Below are 19,064 nucleotides of genomic sequence, written 5' to 3' on the forward strand. Positions count from 1 at the left end.
TTTTCTCATATTTTGTTGATATTTTGTAATAAAGCAATATATAGATAATGACTTTGTTGCCTGAGTTACGAAATAATACAAAGAGACGTTTGCTGAATACGACCTTGGAAAAAACTTGTTTGTTGATTGCAGTATTACCAATTTGCAGAAAAGTAACTAGACCTTGAATCACAAACAGTAATAAAATTATTTCACATAAAAGAATGTCTAGATTTCTTTAATCAATAATTACAATTTGTGTGAAAATTTCCAGGCTATATGATGAATTTTGGAAATAGTACTAGAATTTTACCTCTTAACAAAATTTTATGCACCTTTGATAACGCTGCTTTCATGTAAACAACATTTGAAACACCAAACACTCTGACTTAACGTGTAGTTGTGGTGGAAACTACGACTGCTTTAGTAGTTTCTTATATGAATATGTAATAAAATTGGGATAATTGGCATATAGGTAATTAATATTAACATAAACATTTCATAATTCACCCAAGATAAGAAAAGTTATTGTGCAAGACAATAATCACGGTAGAGTCGCTGACTAGGGATTGGTGCTAAGAAATTTTTTAAATCCTCATTTTTTTTTTCTAAAACTGCCTTGCTAATTTAAGGGTGCATCTTACCACTTGTAGCGTCTTATGACACGTGAAATACGGTATATATATATATATATATATATATATATATATATATATATATATATATATATATATATATATATATATATATATATATATATAGTCTGACAAAGCTGGTATTAGTGAAAGTAGAATATTTTAATCACGTATCCTATTTATGTATTTAAGAGATGTATAGCCAGCTCATAATGTGAGTTCCACTCATGTAGGATAAAGTAATGTATGTAAATTACATAAGACTTTCGTCATTCATTTAGTTATATTTTCATCCAGTTCCATATATGTACATTTATGTTACTTTAAGGAATTACATTTTCATTTCACGTAGTTTTGTTACAAAGTCTTATGTAAACTTGTTAAAAGGTATGCTGTATGACACACACGATAGGGATTGCATCATGTTTCCACGTAGTTGGAAGAGACATGCAAATTCCAGACTAAAGTTTATTCTTTTTTTAATGTTACGAGAGGAGGTGGGTGGAGTTAGCTTCAAGAGAGTTGCCTCAAAAGCAATGTTAGTACCCCTTCTTCAAATTACTAAGTTGGCAACCTTTCGCCGCTGGAGCCATGCCCCCATGCCACAAGAATGATTTACTAGAAATTTCTAGAGTGAATTGAGTCAATATATAAGGACCTAGCAATGCATAGGAGGCAGAAAAGATCCAGCCTATCCCTTTCAAAGAGCCAATGTCCACCAGCACTCTCTCCAGCCACTACATAACTCCTCTCAAGTGTGAATAGTTTTTTCCTCTCAGACTTGAATAGTGATTTCTCTCCAACGTATATCGTGTATAGTGTTGTTCAAACGTTGGTGATATTATTGGGTGATTAATTGAAAGTGAAGTATGTTAATGTAAATACATCTTATAATATAAATTTTTGTAACTGGCCCTATGAGATTTTGGTTAAACAGTGAAGTGTATTTATTTTTGCTTAACCGTACGGTAATCTTGTGTGAGCTAAAGGACGTGAGAGTATCAGTTAAGAATATGTACGTGTAATTCTGATTTATTTTCTATAAGTGTTAAAGTGTCATTTATTCATTAATTGTCAAAATTGAATATTTTCATAAATCAATTTCTAGTGAAACAAGTGATTATATAACTTTTACAGTGTCTTTCTTTTTGTCTTAGTCTAAGGTTTAGTTCAGATTTAATATTTTGAGGGATTTAATTTTGGTGTTAATTTCGAATTGTAAACTTTTTATAGAATATATCTAATTTTGTAAAGTGTGTATTATTTTGATCACCAATACTTATTTCCAGTACTTTGCTCGTATCCCCTGACTAAGAACCGAAGGAAGAGGTTGATTTAAGTATAGTTCCCGTTAAAAGTAAAGTAATCATCTGATTTTGTTATGAGTGTAAAGTAAAGAGACCTTTTAGATATTCAGTGTTCATATATATTATTGTCTTGGAGTTGCATATTATTGTCAGAGCTTGGAGGTAACTTTCTATTCTGTATCAAATTATGTAGAAATATAAAGCAGGTGAGTTCTGGAGCTCAGGAATTTACGTAATTCACTAGACGTAAAATATATATATATATATATATATATATATATATATATATATATATATATATATATATATATATATGTGTGTGTGTGTGTGTGTGTGTGTGTGTGTGTGTGTATACAAATATTCTTAAAAAGCTGGTTTAGTGTTGAGTAAATATCGTAGTTTATTAATAATTTTATTTATATTTCATATACTGTTTTCATTTGTGCATTAAAGAGATGATACCCAGTCTATAAAATGAGCTCCTCTCATGTAGATATGAGTATTTTACATAAATTACGTAAGACTTTCGTCGTGAATTTCATAGTACTTTTTTATTCAAGTTAATATATGTGAATTTACATATTTTTTTCAGAATTAACTTTTTATTTCACGTATGTTTGGTACAAACTCTTACGTAGTCCATTTGAGAATGCTGTAGGATTCGTACGAGATAGGAACAAGGGCTTAAGTAATGTTCTTTTATATTTTATGAAGTATTGCATCAGGTTTGAGAGAGGATGTTCAGTGATATGTGCTTTGGAAGATTCTTTACCATGTGCTTTTGAAAATTCGTGAATGCCGGGCAAGAGGATGTTATCTTTTTTTTATTTCGGGGACAATGGATGGGTGGAGCTAGCTGACTGACAGAAACGCCTTGGCACAGCCCACGCTACCAGAATTCGATCCTGGAAGGTTATGGAAATAGCAGTTAGGTTTCATATATAGTGGTGACCAAGGTTAGGTTGCCATGAGATCGAGTTAGAATTGCAGCCTGAAAATAGTCTCCTTCCTCCGTCTCTCTCTCCCGCACGTAACCCAGTATATTTGTCAAAAGTGTTTATTGCATTTTAGTGTGTCCTCTCTTACGTGACTCTGTGCTCCAAAGAAAATCGGAGTGTTGGCATTGTATAAAATTTTTTGTAAACGGCCCTGTAGGCAAGATAGGTTAAGTAAAGTTATCTAGTTAACTATCATTCATTCACAGTCAAACTTAAACTATGTATAATTTCAAAATTATTTCAAGCATTTGTATTATTTTCATTGCATTATTTCTTTTCTTAGGTTAATGTTTATTCAGATATAATAGTTCAAGTCAAGTTATTAAATATTTTCAGATCGTAACATTTTTGTCTTATTCAAAATTTCATTCAGAATTAATTTTTTTCAGTGACTTATTTTGTCATGTAAATTCTTTTCAATGTGTAATTTATATAGAATATATTTATTTTTGTAAAGAGTGTATTATTCAAATCATCATTATTTAAGACCAGATTCCGCTCGATTCCTGTTAAGAACCACTGTGACTAAAATAAGTTTTAATAATACTTAAATTAAGAGTAATTATTCAGTTTAGTTTTGAGTGTACTTAAGAGACCTTTGGATATTCAGTGTTTTATATATTGCTGTCTGGGAGGTATCTAACGGTTTCAGAATTCGTGTATTAATGTTTTAAAGTGTAACAGTTTTAATGTAAAAGCAAACAAAGTGAGTTTGGAATTTGAGAGGTTGATTAACTTGCCAGTCGTAGTATATATAATATTATATGTTTGGTTCCCAGTCACGAGCCGTAGTATAATATTTTTTAATGCCCAGACTCTGGGAGCCATATTATATAATAATATATACTGTATATTTATAGTAATGTATATATATTGATAGAATGATATAGATATAGATATATATATATATATATATATATATATATATATATATATATATATATATATATATATATATATATATATACATATATGTATATATATGTATGTATATATATTTATATGTATATATAATATATATACATTACCTATATACATATATATATATATATATATATATATATATATGTACATATATATATATATATATATATATAAGTTATATGTTTATATAATACATATACATTACCTATATATATATATATATATATATATATATATATATATATATATTTAAACTGAAATTTTTCTTTTTAAATTTCAAAACACTATCATTACAAGAAAAGTATGCAATGATGGACAGTGACATATAATGTTAACACATAAACTTAATAATTTTGTCAGGATAATTATTTAAAGGAGAATTAAAGTAATTACTTTATCCCTAGGTACTTCATTCCAATGGCCAGACACTCACCAGCAACAGCAACTCTCACTCCCCCCACCCCACCCCCGGCACTACATCAGAAACCGGAAAGCAGAAATAGCAATGTGCAGTACTGTACAGTATATTATTTTTCATTATTCTTATATCTAATGTTTATTTCTATACATTTAAGCTTTGATAAACTCCACCAACTCTTATAAAACTAATTTTACATTATTAAGCTTTCTTTTAACTCAATCTTACATTTACTGTACAATAGACACATCTTTACATGTTATGATATGAAAAATTTAATCTAGAACACTCACTAGTATAGATACTAACACTTGATTGATGATGATGATGATTAGCTGTGTAGTACTGACCATTGATGGCAAGGATGAGGTGAGCATACTTTACACCAAAGAAGAACTTTACAGCTCTTTTGAAGGCACAACCTCAGAAGGCACTTTGTCATGTTGTGCAATTTCTTCATCTTCATCGTCGTCTAGTGTAACTACCATTTCTGCTAACAAAATACCCATGTTGCTTTCTTTTTAGGATGAGGAACATGGTGATGAGCCGTTACTGATGCTGCCAACGAATCGGTGATACTCATCCATGGTTAGGAAACCCTCTCATTATCGTTTGGAAGCGCCAAATTTATTTGGAAGTTTCTCGTTGCTGACGTCACATTACCAATCCTTGGAGCAGATTTCCTCTCACGCTTCCACCTCCTGGTTGATGTAGCTCACAGACGGTTAGTCAACACAGATTCATACTCTCTGATGCCTCTCCAACCTCGCTCTCCACATCAGCGCACCCTCGGATGCTTACGGCCAGCTCCTCATATTGTATCTAGAAGTTTTCCGTCCAGAACTTCGTCAAACGCCCAGGGTTCCACGAAACATGGTATCTATCACCATATCAAGACAACGGTCCACCACTGTTTGCCAGATTCAGACATCTGGCACCAAATCATTTGCCAAAATGGAAGAAATGAGCCTTTGCCAAAAGGCCTCAAGTCCATGGTCTTCATCCTTACACATCGTCCTGATGAAACTTCATAATGATGGGGCCACTACTCAACTTCTCATGGACAAAATCTTAGGAGACCTCCTCTTCTGTGTATGTTATATGGACGACATGCTTGTGTTCTCTTCTTTCAAAGAGAAACACCTCCGTCATCTACGCATCGTGTTCGATCGCCTACAACAAAACGGCCTTGTAGTCTCATACAAGTGTACCTTTCTCGCCAATGAGGTATCGTTCTTAGGGCAATGCATCACTCCTGAAAGGGTTCAAGCCCCCCAAACCCCGAGAAGGTAGCAGCCGTTCAGAACTTCCCCATGCCCTCAACGGTCAAAGCACTGCAAGAATTCTTGGACAAGATCAACTATTATCACCGTTTCATGCCAGCCTTTGCTGCCACTCTTGCCCCCATCTATGCCTCCCTCAAAGGCAAGCCAAAAGACCTGAAGTGGGGTCCCCTACAAGAAGCGGCCTTCTGCAACACAAAGAATGCCTTATCAACCGCTGCTTCTCTCACTTTTCCCGTGCCACATGCCCCCCTCCTCTCCCCCGTTGCCAGCAAAATCGCTATTGGGGCAGGTGGTCAACGGCTCATCCCTTCCATTAGCCTTCTTCAGTAGAGAACTGCCCAAGGCAGAATCCAGCTACTCTACCTTCGACTGCCAATTGCTGGTGGTGCACTTGGTTATCCGTCACTTTCACCACTTCATGGAAGGTACGTCCTTCGTCAATCTCATGGACCACATGCCTCTGATGCACACCTTCTCTCATCAGTTCAACGCCTAGTCCGACCATCAACACCGACATCTTACCGGCGTAGCTGAATACAATTGTACCCTTCAACTTATCCCAGTGAAAATGAATCCCAATGCCGATGCCCAGTCAAGAAACACATAGGCCGCCATTCACCTGGGATTAGATTACACCTTGGCAGACGGCCTACAAAAATATCTAGAGCATCAAACATGTAGGACATCCTGCACATCCCTCCATTAGGAGGATGTCCCTCTCGACGACTTCGACGCCTCCCTCCTCTGTGACGTCAGTACTGGTGGACCTAGACCATGGATACCTTCTCCCATGCGCCGACAGCTGTTTGATTTTATTTATGGCCTTTCACATCCCTCACATCATTCTACTGCACAGTAAATGAAGACAAAGCACATTTGGCATAGCATTACTAAGGATGCTATGGATTGGGTCTGCGCCTGTACTTCATGGCAAAGTTCGAAAGTATATCAACTCACAAATTCAGAAATGGGCACATTTCCCTAACCCCAGCGGCGCTTTGCCCACGTTCACGTCGATGTTGTAGGTCCCTTGCCCCCATCACAAGGACATCGTTACCTGTTTACCGTCATCAACCACTCCACTCATTGGCCTGAAGCCATTCCTATGGAAACCGCAACATCTGCCTTGTGTACATCTGCCTTACTCTCACGGTGGAAAGCGAAATTTGGTATCCCTGAGCATATTTCTTCTGATAAGGGTACTACTTTTACCTCTCAATTGTGGACATCATTAGTGAACCTCCTGGGAATCACCCTACATCAGACAACCACCTACAACCCTACTGCCAATGGAATGGTTGAACGTTTTCATCGCACCTTCAAAGCAGCTTTGATTTCCCTCTCATAGGACTCCAACCGGTGTACCCAGTTTCCCTAGGTCCTCCTTGGACTAAGAACCACTCCTAAAGAGGCCCTGGATGTCTCAGCAGTTGAAATGGTATATGGCGACCCCTACCGAATTTTTTCCATCTGCAACCTTCTTTGATAATCTCCAGCACCTACGTCACGTTGTGGGGAAAATTTACTCCATGCCACCAGACTTATAAGCCCCCAGCTAAGCAATACATACCAACAGATCTGCACTTATCAACGCATGTTTTCCTTTGTAATGACACTTGCAAGCCAACATTAACATCCCCTTACATGGGCCCTTTCCCCATGATTCGTCGTAAGCCCAAAGCATTCATCCTCAACTTGTGTGGCAAAGAAAACTGGGTCTCCATTGATCGCCTAAAACCTGCATACTTCCTGCCAGATGACCCACCTACAGTACGCCTCTCAAGAGTAGGGCACCCTATTTCTCATGCATGTCTTTTTAGTGGGGACCCATGTACCCCACATGTATCACATATGCTCATACACTGTAACGGTATTTCTGTTTTTTTTTATATATTGTTATTATCGCTCTCCCCTCGCAATGACAATCTGTTCATACCTGTATTTTCCTGCATCATTGTGTTTGAATTTTTGTGCCATTCTTGATTGGAAGGGGTTTTATGTATACACATGCTCCATCCAAATAAAGTTAGTTGCATTTGACTAGTCTCTCAGTCACCTCCTAACGGCTCACTTGCACATTACTGTTTCTGGGCCAAATTTCATTCAGCAGGCATTCAGTGTTTCGTTTTTCATCTCCTTTATGGCCTTCAGAATATTTTGGAGACACATTGTAATGGTGCACCTATGCCAGTGCATATCATCAACCAGGTTTTATAGGGAGTTTGGTGTATAGAGCATTTAAATACATGAATAATCCCCTAGTTCATTGGCTGGATCAGCAATGAGGTGTTCGTCAGGAAAAATACAATCTGTATGCCTTCATATGGCAGGTCAACCACGTGGCCTCCAGCATTATCCATTAGGAAAGTAATTTAAAATCAAGCCATTTCTTGGCAAGATATAGATTGACTTAGGGTACGAAGTACTTGTGAAACCAATACAATATCAGTGCTTTCATTATCGATTCTTTTTTATATGCATCCAATGTACTACTTGCAGATTATTATTTTTCTATTTTGAGGGCTTTTTGGTAGTCCAGAGCATTGTCGCACATTATAAGTGTGAAGTGATCTTTGTACTTCTCACACTTCTCACATCCAGGGGCTCTGGTCTCCTTCATAGTGAAAGTCCACAATGGAGTCAATTTCCAAAAGAGCCAGTCTTATCCGATATCAAAATGTTTTTTCACACAAATAGCCCCCTTCCTCAGTAAATGTCAGGAATGTCTTGTTCACGTACTCTTAAATGATGGATTTGGCAGTATGGCAACTTCTCCATGCAAGGGCACACTCTTAAGATCGAGCCTTCTTTGGAATTCATAAAAGGTGCCCTTGCTGGTATTAAAGTCTGTTGAGTTCGTGGGAGATGCCATAGATGGTCTTGGTTACTGTACAGCTGCCTGGCCTTCTCGCATATGACGTAAAGGTGGCTTATGAATGGCAGAAGCAAAGGACAGTGACAATGCCCTGGCAAGAGAATGCCCTACAAACTGACCAAGACCCTCTTCCCACAAGCTAGGACTAAGGAGGGCCAGGAATGGTTGCTGGTGACTCAGCTCCCCCGAACTCCGCATCCTAAGCTTGCAAGGAGGGTGAGGTTGCAAACACTACAAGAAACTATCGAACTGGAGCAGGTCTCGGACCACAATCCAGCAGATTGCCAGGCACAGACGTTTCCAATTGGCTACTACAACCATTGCAATGTTCCTCCTACTATTACTGATCCAAAGGGCTAATATCGTTTCCCTCCTTACAATGGATTTATTGCAGGAAGTTATCACCCTTTTTGCTGTCTTCTTAAAAATGACATTTGCCGTTACCCTTACATGTTTTTTCCTTCTTGATACAATGAATGGTAGATTCTTTGATACTGTAATGGTGACCTAAATTAGCATGTCATAGGGTTTCATCTTCTCTGTTATTGCAAGCATCCTCCTGCGGTGTTTGGGCTCGCTGCCAGAAGCCTTAGAAGGTGGACGACATTTGGCCAGCATTGAATGACTTCAAAACAACTTACAGTTTTACAAAAAAAAAAAAAAAAAAAAAAAATGTAGACGTTTATCATTTATGTAATCAATATAACAAACGGAACAATATGGGGTGCTAAATGCTGTAGTTGGGTAGGGATAGACCATGCAGTTGCTGAACCAATCAGCTACCAGGATACTGAACAGATTGCTCTAATTTGTTATGTCTCCTCTATCAGCCAATGATGGGCCATATACGAAATCACCTGAGCAAACCAGGCAATGCCCCCACACCTCCAGTGTTTCGTTTTATATGCAGTCATGCAAATCTTTGTATTCATCAATAGCACACTATGCATTTTCTTTTAAAATATTTTATTTAATGTGTTATATATGCATGCATTTTCATTTATTAATTTACTTTATTAATTTTGGGGTGCAAAATTATTTTTTGCCACAGAGATAATCAAAATCTTTAAAAATATGAATACGTATCACCCTGCATAAACGTAATATAACGAGGAATAATCAATAAAGACTTATGTATAATAAATTAAACAATCTGCAGTGCAATGAGGGCGTGATAGGTAAACTGCAATATGGTGAGGGAATATTGTGTGTGAGTGTGTCTGTGTATATATATATATATATATATATATATATATATATATATATATATATATATATAATAATCATCACCATCATCATCAGCTGTTACTAGTCCACTGCAGAACAAAGGCCTCGGACATGTTCTTCCACTTCCGTCTGTTTATGATCTTCCTGTGCTAGTCCACGCCAGCAAACTTCCTTAGTCTGTCGATCCATCATATTCTCTTACTTCCCTTGCTTCTTTTACAATCTCTATGGACCTATTCTGTTATTCCTAATGACCCCCTATTTCTGTCATTCTCATTATATGTGCTACCCATGTCCATTTCTTATTCTTACATATTAGAATATCCTCTATTTTAGTTTGCTCTCGTATCTATGTTAATATTTTTCTGTCTCTTAGTGTTAGTCCCATCATTATTCTTTCCATAACTCTCTGAGTTGTAACTAGCTTTTACTCCAAGGTATTACTAAGCCTCCAAGTTTCTGATGCGTAATTTAATACTGGTAGGACCATTTCATTTAATACTTTTCCTTTTAGAGAAAGTGACATATTACATGTTATAATCTCATTTTGTTTACTATGACTAAACTCGAAAAGGATTTCTGTATCAGTTTCCTAGTTGTGTGATGATTAGGAGTATGACGAAGAAAGTAGCTGCAGAAGAAGACAGAAACCGAAGGAGCGATGAACTCGGAGGATTTATTTTCAGAAGAAGAGGATTCCCATGATGGTACGCAAGAGGAGAACTCCCGAGAGAGCCCGAGAGAAAAGGAGCGACAGACAAGTGGACAGGAAGACAAAGAAGCAATGGACCTAGAAGAAATTGAAAACGCAGCATTAGAAGTAGGACAAATGAGTCAGAAAATGCTGATAGGATTGCAACAGAAGGATGCAACGTTAACAGAGTTATTGTACCGTGTGGTGGATGAGACGGAGGTGCAGCAGTCTCCCACCTGTTATTATCTTAAGGATGGATTGCTTATGGGAAAGCTTAGACTCTCAGATATCACTGGAAATGCCGAATGGGGGATATACCATCGGATATTGATTCCTTCACCGTTAAGAAGACAGGTGATCGCCGTATCACATGAGACAGGACACATAGTAATTAGGAAGACGACGGAGGAGATTATGAAACCCCTTTTCTGAGCTGACATGCATTAGGACGCAGAGGCGTAACTAAGGGGGGGTGGAGGCAAGGGGGGGGGGGGCGGTATGTGCCCTGAGCGCCGAATAATTCATGCAGCTTACGGTGAGATTTAAGATAAAAAAATCTATTTTCTAAATTGTATCACTATCACACACTTACACATATGCACACAAATATACATATACATATATATATATATATATATATATATATATATATATATATATATATACATATATATATATATATATATATATATATATATAAATATATATACATATATATATGATAAATTTTCAACATTTAGACGTGTTTTTCACATTCAAATAAGCCATATATTTTTTATACATTAATGTGTGGCTTTTCTTAACGACCTTTGTGTAATTTCGCCTGGGGCTCTGATCCCGAGGTCGTTAAGAGAATCCAGACTTTAACGTATAAAATATAAATGGCTTATTGGAATATACACACACACACATATATATATGTATATATATATATATATATATATATATATATATATATATGTATATATATACATAGATATATACTGTATATATATGTATATATATATGTGTGTGTATATATATACATATATATATATATATATATATATATATATATATATATATATATATATATATATATATATATATATATGTATATACATATACATATATATATATATATATATGCATATATATGTATATATATACTGTATATATGTATATATCATAAAGACTTGCTAGTATTTGTATTCTTTGCGCGCACACACACACACACATCTGTGTATATGTGCAAAAATGAACCTGGGGAATAATTCATGCGGCTTACGGTGAAATTTCAGAGATAAGAAGTATTTTCTAAATTGTATCACTATCACACACTTACACCTATACACACAAATACATACACACACATATATATATATATATATATATATATATATATATATGTATATGTATATGTATATATATGTATATGTATACTGTATATATGTATATATCATAAAAACTTGCTAGTATTTGTATTCTTTGCGCACACACATACACTCTCACGCACATCTGTGTATGTGTGCATATATATTGGCGTGATATAATGTATAAAAATAAAAAATAAATCAGCATATTACAATAACTGAAATGAGAGAGAGAGAGAGAGAGAGAGAGAGAGAGAGAGAGAGAGAGAGAGAGAGAGAGAGAGAGAGAGAGAGAGAGAGAGAGAGATGGTCTTTAAAACAACTCTTTATGCAACTCTTAGCATCAACTGCAAAAGATAAAGTACTTAATGATATCCGTCGAGCAAAGTACTATGGGCTTTTATTTGATTTTACTCCCAACGGTGCCCAGAGATAAAGGAGCAGATGTCTGAAACCATAAGATATTTTGATACAAAATTTGAGACAAAAACTGTAACTGTAAAAGTGGCATATCCTAGTTTCATTGGAGTCAAACAAAATGGATACAGCAAGAGTTGAAGCAATGTGTAATCAGCTAAAAAATGGACAATATGCCGCTAAAGTACAGTCGGTCACAATGTTACAACAATGCTACAGTCATGGAAGGGCACAAATCTAGTGTGCAGCTGAGGATCCTTGAAAAACTGTATTTGTCAACTGTGACAGTCACTCACTTAATCAAGCTTGTATTCTCGCAGCCGGTGAAAATTCAGTTACAGTAATCCTTTTTGTCATATTAGACGAAGTGTACAATATCTATTCACTCTCATTAATGCGATGAGACAAGCTGAGGAAACCTAATGGCAATCATACTAAAATCTGGATCTGAAACTCGATGGCGGGCAAGAGAAGCAGTTAAAGCAATTTTTCAGCACTTTCATAACTTGTTTATTTTACTGGAAGAATTGTATACTGATCTGAAAGAAAATGTTGATACAAGAAGAGAAGCTGTTGCACTAGATTCTTACCTTCCATTTTATTGTTTTATTTTTCATTTGGAATCTTATATTATCAAAAATAGACCACATTCAAAAGTGACTTCAAAACCATCAAAATACTTCTACGCTGCTGTCAAAGAATAGAAATGTATTTCATTGAAACCGAGAAGCAATCTGTAATTAGTCGTTCAGTGCATCAATAGAACTATGTGAGAATTATGATATCATGGTAGAGCTGTGAAGTAGAATAACGAAAATTGTGCCAGGAGAAAAAGCTACTGATGTAGGCCTCAGTAAAAAACAAGAGATCATGCGTCTAATGAAATGTACAACAGATAGACTGGATATGAAACAACATAGCACAAAACTTGAAGATACAGTATACACAAGTTGTGGTTTCTGCTAGATGTAGAGCAGATTCTTCATCATCATCATCATCTCTCACACCTATTGCCGCCAAGGGCCTCGGTTAGGTTTCGCCAATCGTCTTTATCTTGAGCTTTTAAATCCATTCTTTTCCATTAATCATCTCCTACTTCACGCTTCATGGCCCTCAGCCATGCAGTCCTGGGTCATCAAACTCTTCTAGTGCTTTGTGGAGCCAATTTGAAAGTTTGGTGAACTAATCTCTCTTGGGGAGTGCGAAGAGTATGCCCAGACCATCTCCATCTACCCCTCACCATGATCTCATCCACATATGGCACTCGAGTAATCTCTCATATAGTTCCATTTCTAATCGCGTCCGGTCATTTACCTCCCAATATTCAACTGAATGCTTTGTTCTCTAATCTGCAAAATCTGTTTCATATTGTTTCATAGTTTTACCATGATGCATGTCCATACAGTAACACCGATCTCACTAAACTAATATATAGCCTGATTTTTATATGTAATTTCTGCTGATTAGATTTCCAAATTTTGCTTAACCTAGCCATTGTCTGCTTTGCTTTATTCGATCTTTCATTATTCTTGACTCCCACCTCATGTGATATTTCCTTCATTCTGGTAAGCAAGCTTTGCAAGTCATTTGGTGTTCTGCTAATAGGGACAGCGTCCTCAGCATACTCTGGGTCAAATAATATCCTGATACCAATCCAGTCCAATCCTCCACCATCCTCAACTATTCTATGCATTATAAAATCCATGAGGATGATAAACAAAAGAGGCGATAACACATTCCTTTGGAATGCTCCACTGTTCACTGGAAATTCGTTTGATAGAACTCCACTAACATTAACTTTGCATTTACTATGCTCATGAACACGATTGATTAAATTTACATATTTGAGAGGAACTCCAGAATAACGCAGGACTCTGCACATAATTGGCCGATGCACACTATCAACGGCTTTTCCATAGCCCACAAATGCCATGAAAAAGTGATTTATATATTCTATGCATTGATGTACATGTCTAAAAATGTAAATTTGGTCAGTTCAACTTCTATCATCTCTAAATCCTCCTCTTTTATTTTTTCATCAATCTTTCTCTCTAGTCTCTTTAGAATAAGCCTCTCTATATTTTCATAACTGACGTGAGTGTGATGCCTCTGTAATTATTGCAATTAGTCAGATTTTCTTTTATCAGGTTTTGCCTCTTCATGCCACATTCTACAAAATAATCTTGTAAGTAATCTGAGAGTCACTTCATTTTCGGTCAATATCATCTCAGCAGTTATCCCATCGTATCCAGGGGCTTTCCATCTCTTTAGTTTTTTAATGATAGCTTCGACTTCAAACACGTAGAATTCATTCATAGACACTCCAAGGTTTTCCTCAGCTTCATGTATTATTATTATTATTATTATTAATATTATTATTACTTGCTAAGCTATAACACTAGTTGGAAAAGCAGGACGCTATAAGACCAGTGGCCCCAACAGGGAAAATAGCTCAGTGAGGAAAGGAAACAAGAAAAAATAAAGTATTTCAAAAGCAGTAGCAACATTAAAACGAATATTTCCTAAATAAACTATAAAAACTTTAACAAAACAAGAGGAAGAGAAATTATATAGAATAGTGTACCCTCAAGCATGAGAACTCTAACCCAAGACAGTGGAAGACCATTCCACAGGGGCTATGGCACTACCCAAAATGAGAGAACGATTGTTTGATTTTGGTGTCCTAGAAGAGCTGCTTACCATAGCTAAAGAGTCTCTTCTACCCTTAACAAGAGGAAAGTGGCCACTGAACAATTACAGTACAGTAGTTAACATCTTGGGTGAAGAAGAATTATTTGGTAATTTCAGAGTTGTCAGGTGTATGAGGAGAGAGGAGAATTTGTAAAGAATATGCCACACTATTCGGTGTATGTGTAGGCAAAGGAAAAGTGAACCGTAACCAGAGAAAAGGATCCAATGTAGTACTGCTGGTAACACTAACTTCATGATCTTAATAAAGTGCTCCACCCAATGTTGCCTTTCTTCATCTTCTGTTGTTATAACAGATCCATCTCTCTTTTTGATGTGCATATGCTTCTTCTTCTTTGCTCCCGTAGAGATTTCAATAGTAATTATATGAGAAATTCTTACACTATAGCCACTTCTTGAATTCATAGCTGTCAGCCTCTACTTTCCAGTCTGAATATTCTCTCCAGTCATTCCTGGCTTTTCTTTTGACCTCACTATCAATACTGAAATACTTAGCATGCAATACCTTGTAATTTCCAATACTTCCCCGAAAACTTTCAATAATCATTTTCTGTCTTGGTCTTTTTTCATAGTATCCCAAGTATCATTTGATATCCATGGCTTTCTCCTTATACGAGTAATTCCGTGTCTCAAGACTTCACTACCCACTGACTGATATGTTTTCTTCATATCACACCATCCTCCAATACTTGTCTGCTCTTCATCTCTTAGGCTCTTAAGAAAAGGTAAAAGTTTGAGATTACTGGATGACGAGAGAATGATGTAAAACTACTTACATGTTGGCGAATTCTACAGTAGTTATTTGGAGGGAATGAACTTCCTGAGAAAATCTTAGATCGCAGAATGCTCTTGGCAAGCAGAACGTAATCTAATTTATACCCACAGAAGCAATTTCAATTTTAAGCTGTGAACGATCACTCAGTTAACTGAAATTGATTATGGCTTACCTCAGAGCCTCAATTGGACAGGGTAGACTTAACGCCCTAGCATTGCTAAGAATTGAGAGTGGAGAGGTAGAAAACATTAACTTTGATGATATTATCGATAATTTTGCATCAGCAAAGTCTCACAGTGTCCAAAATAAAATATAGCCTTATTGGCATTAATCTTTATTTTTTTTAATCTCTTTACAATCAATGTTGTATTTTATATGTAAAATTTAACCAGTTTCAGAAGCAGACAAATTAGTTTTTGTTTCTCATTCAGTTTTAATGAAAGTGCTTTGATTGGTAAGAGCTATTAGAGAATTACCAGTCAAATCATTACTCTAACAAATTTGCGACTGTGAAGCTTGAGCGCTTTTAAAAATTTGATCTAAAACTATTTCTATCAATTCTTATTTCCACAGTTTTTCAGTTCAGAGCTTCAGGATTATGTAATCCATTTGTTTTTGGGTATTTATTTTTTTCAAATTTCCACAGTTTTTCAGTTCAGAGCTTCAGGATTATGTAATCCATTTGTTTTTGGGTGTTTATTTTTTTCAAATTTTCACAGTTTTTCAGTTCAGAGCTTCAGGATTAGGTAATCCATTTGTTTTTGGGTGTTTATTTTTTTTTTTCAAATACATCCTTATTTTTTTGTCCAGAAGAGTATTGGTAAAACATTTGTATCCCCATCGATAATGCTGGTAACACTAACTCCATGATTATACTTTGTTGTAACATATAATGTTAACCTGCATTAGTAAATTCAATAGATCTGGGTTCTGGCAATAAAGAATGATAGCTTGCTCTTCATATTATCAACTTAATAATTGTGGTACAGATCCAGAATTCTTAACATTTACTCCATCACAAAGGGTAAAATTTTCTGGGCGCCAGTAACCCTAGTTACGCCTCTGCATGTCACGTTTGTCAGATGGCTGGAAAGCCTAACAAGTACATCAAGAAAGCTCTCTTACACCCGATTGAAGTGCGAGGAGAACCCTTCAGCAAGGTAATGATTGACATTGTGGGACTGTTACCGAGAACAAAGAAAGGCCATAAATATATGTTAACTTTGATGTGTCCAGTGACGAGATACCCAGAAGCCATACCCGTCAGGAACATCAGTGCCAAAGTAATTACTGAGAAGTTACTAGACATTTTTGCATAGCTTGGTATCCCAGAAATCATTCAGAATGACCGAGGAATAAATTTCACGTCAAAATTGTTTCAGAACGTGATGAAACTGTTGGAAACAACAACTATCTATCTACTGCTTATCATACGGAGACCCAAGGTGCATTAGAGAGGTTTCATCAAATCCTAAAGAGTAAGTTAACAAAGTACTGCAACAAAACAGGAAATGACTGAGACATCAGCCTACCCTTAATATTATTTGAGATACGCAATGCTTATCAAGAAAGCATGGGATATAGCCAGAATGAAATGGTGTTTGGACTAGAAGTAAGAAGACCAATTGAAATGTTGGCAGAAAAATGGAAAGATTGTGAGGAAACAGATGAAGAATAAGTCTAGAATTTGAGGAAAAGGATCGGCGAGATAAGGAAATTTTCCCTAGAAAGCATGAAAACAAGCCAAGAAAAGACGAAGAAAAGGTTTGGTATGAAAAGTACAAACTGACAGTTTACGGTAGGACGACAGGTGTTTGTTTACTTGCCAATAAAGTTCCCTCTCGCCAACAAGTTCCAAGAACCATTCCGGATTTTGGAGAAGATCAGTGACCTGAGCTACTTATCAAAATACCAGGAAGAAGGAAAAGTCAAAGGAATGCCATATTAACTACTATACTCTAAGCACTGGATTTCTACAAGGAATTTCTTACCCAAGTAGATGCGTCGGATAATAGGATTGGAGCTGTCCTATTACAGGAAGACAAGGAAGGAATTCTTCACCCCGTCTGTTTCATGTTGTCAAAACTGAAGAAGCATCAACGAGCTTACTCGACGATTGAAAAGGAACCGCTAGCGGTAATCACAGCGATAAGGAAGGTTGGAATTTATGTGAATCAACCACAGAATAAAGAACTAACAGTTTATTCAGATCACAATCCTTTAACTTTTATTAATAAAATGAAGATTTATAACCAAAGGTTAACTAGGTGGTCATTATATTTGCAACCATATAGTATTAATGTAAAGCATATATCAGGTAAAGATAACGTGGTCGCAGATTATTTATCTTGGGCTGAATTGGTGGATTCAGGCCCGGAATGAATAATCTTTTTAGGGGTAGCTATCTTACGAAGCTGGTCTAGTATAGTAAATATCTTATTCATGTATTTTACTTGTGTATTTAAGAGATGTATAGCCAGATCGTAAGGGAAATTTCCCTCTGATAGGTTTAAATAAATATGTGCATATAACATACGACTTTCGTCAAACACTCAATTGTATTTTCTTTTAATTCAGTATATATAAATTTACGTTATTTTTAAGAATTAACTTTTTATTTCACATAGTTTTGTTACGAAGTCATATGTTATCTTCTTTAGGTATGCTGTATGATACACACGAGGAATGAGCATGAGAGATCAAGTCATTCTTTTGTTTCCACTAGGTTATAAAGTGCATGAAAATACTCGAATTAGATTCACTCTTTTTTTTTAAAGTTATGAAAGGGAGGTGAGTGAAGTTACCTGAGAGAGGGGTGCCTCGCAAGCAAGGTTAATAACCATTTTCAATTTACTACGTTGGCCACATTACGCCACTAGAGTCCCCCACGCTACAAGAATGATCTACTAGAATTTTCTAGAAGAATTAGGTCAATATATGTAGACCCTAGGAATGCATAAGCAGAAGAAGAGACCCAGCCTATCCTTTTGAAAGAGCCAACGTCCGCCTGCCCTCTCTCCTCTCAAGTGGGTGTCCTCTCAAACGTGAAAAAATATTTCTACCCAACATATATTGTGTATACTGTTGTTCGAACGTTGGTGAAATTATTGGATGTTAATTCGAGTGTAGCGTGTTAATGTAAGTGCATTTTAACTTAAATTCTTGTAACTGGCCATGTGAGATTAGGTTAAACAGGGAAGTGCATTAAAAAATTTTGCTTAGCCGCTCTGTAACCATGTGTGAGCCATAAGACGTAAGTATAACCGTTACATATATGTAAATTTCATTATTTGATGTTCATTAGAGTATTAAAGTGTTATAAATTTTCATTAATTACCATAATTAAATATTTTCATGAATTAATTTCCAGTGAAACAAGTGATTGCATGATTTTTATAGAGTATCATTTTTTTTGTCTAAGTCTAAGGTTTAGTTCAGGCTTAATATTTTGAGTGATTTACATTTCGG

General features: G+C 35.9%; 1 protein-coding gene across 12 annotated transcripts in view; it reads right to left on the reverse strand.

Moving 5' to 3' along the window:
* LOC137641380 (nidogen-like) overlaps positions 1–19,064 on the reverse strand; it is a 349,006-nt gene that overhangs the window by 181,611 nt on the left and 148,331 nt on the right. The window lies entirely within an intron of this gene.

This window comes from Palaemon carinicauda, chromosome 5 (assembly GCF_036898095.1).
Source record: "Palaemon carinicauda isolate YSFRI2023 chromosome 5, ASM3689809v2, whole genome shotgun sequence".
Taxonomy (NCBI): domain Eukaryota; kingdom Metazoa; phylum Arthropoda; class Malacostraca; order Decapoda; family Palaemonidae; genus Palaemon; species Palaemon carinicauda.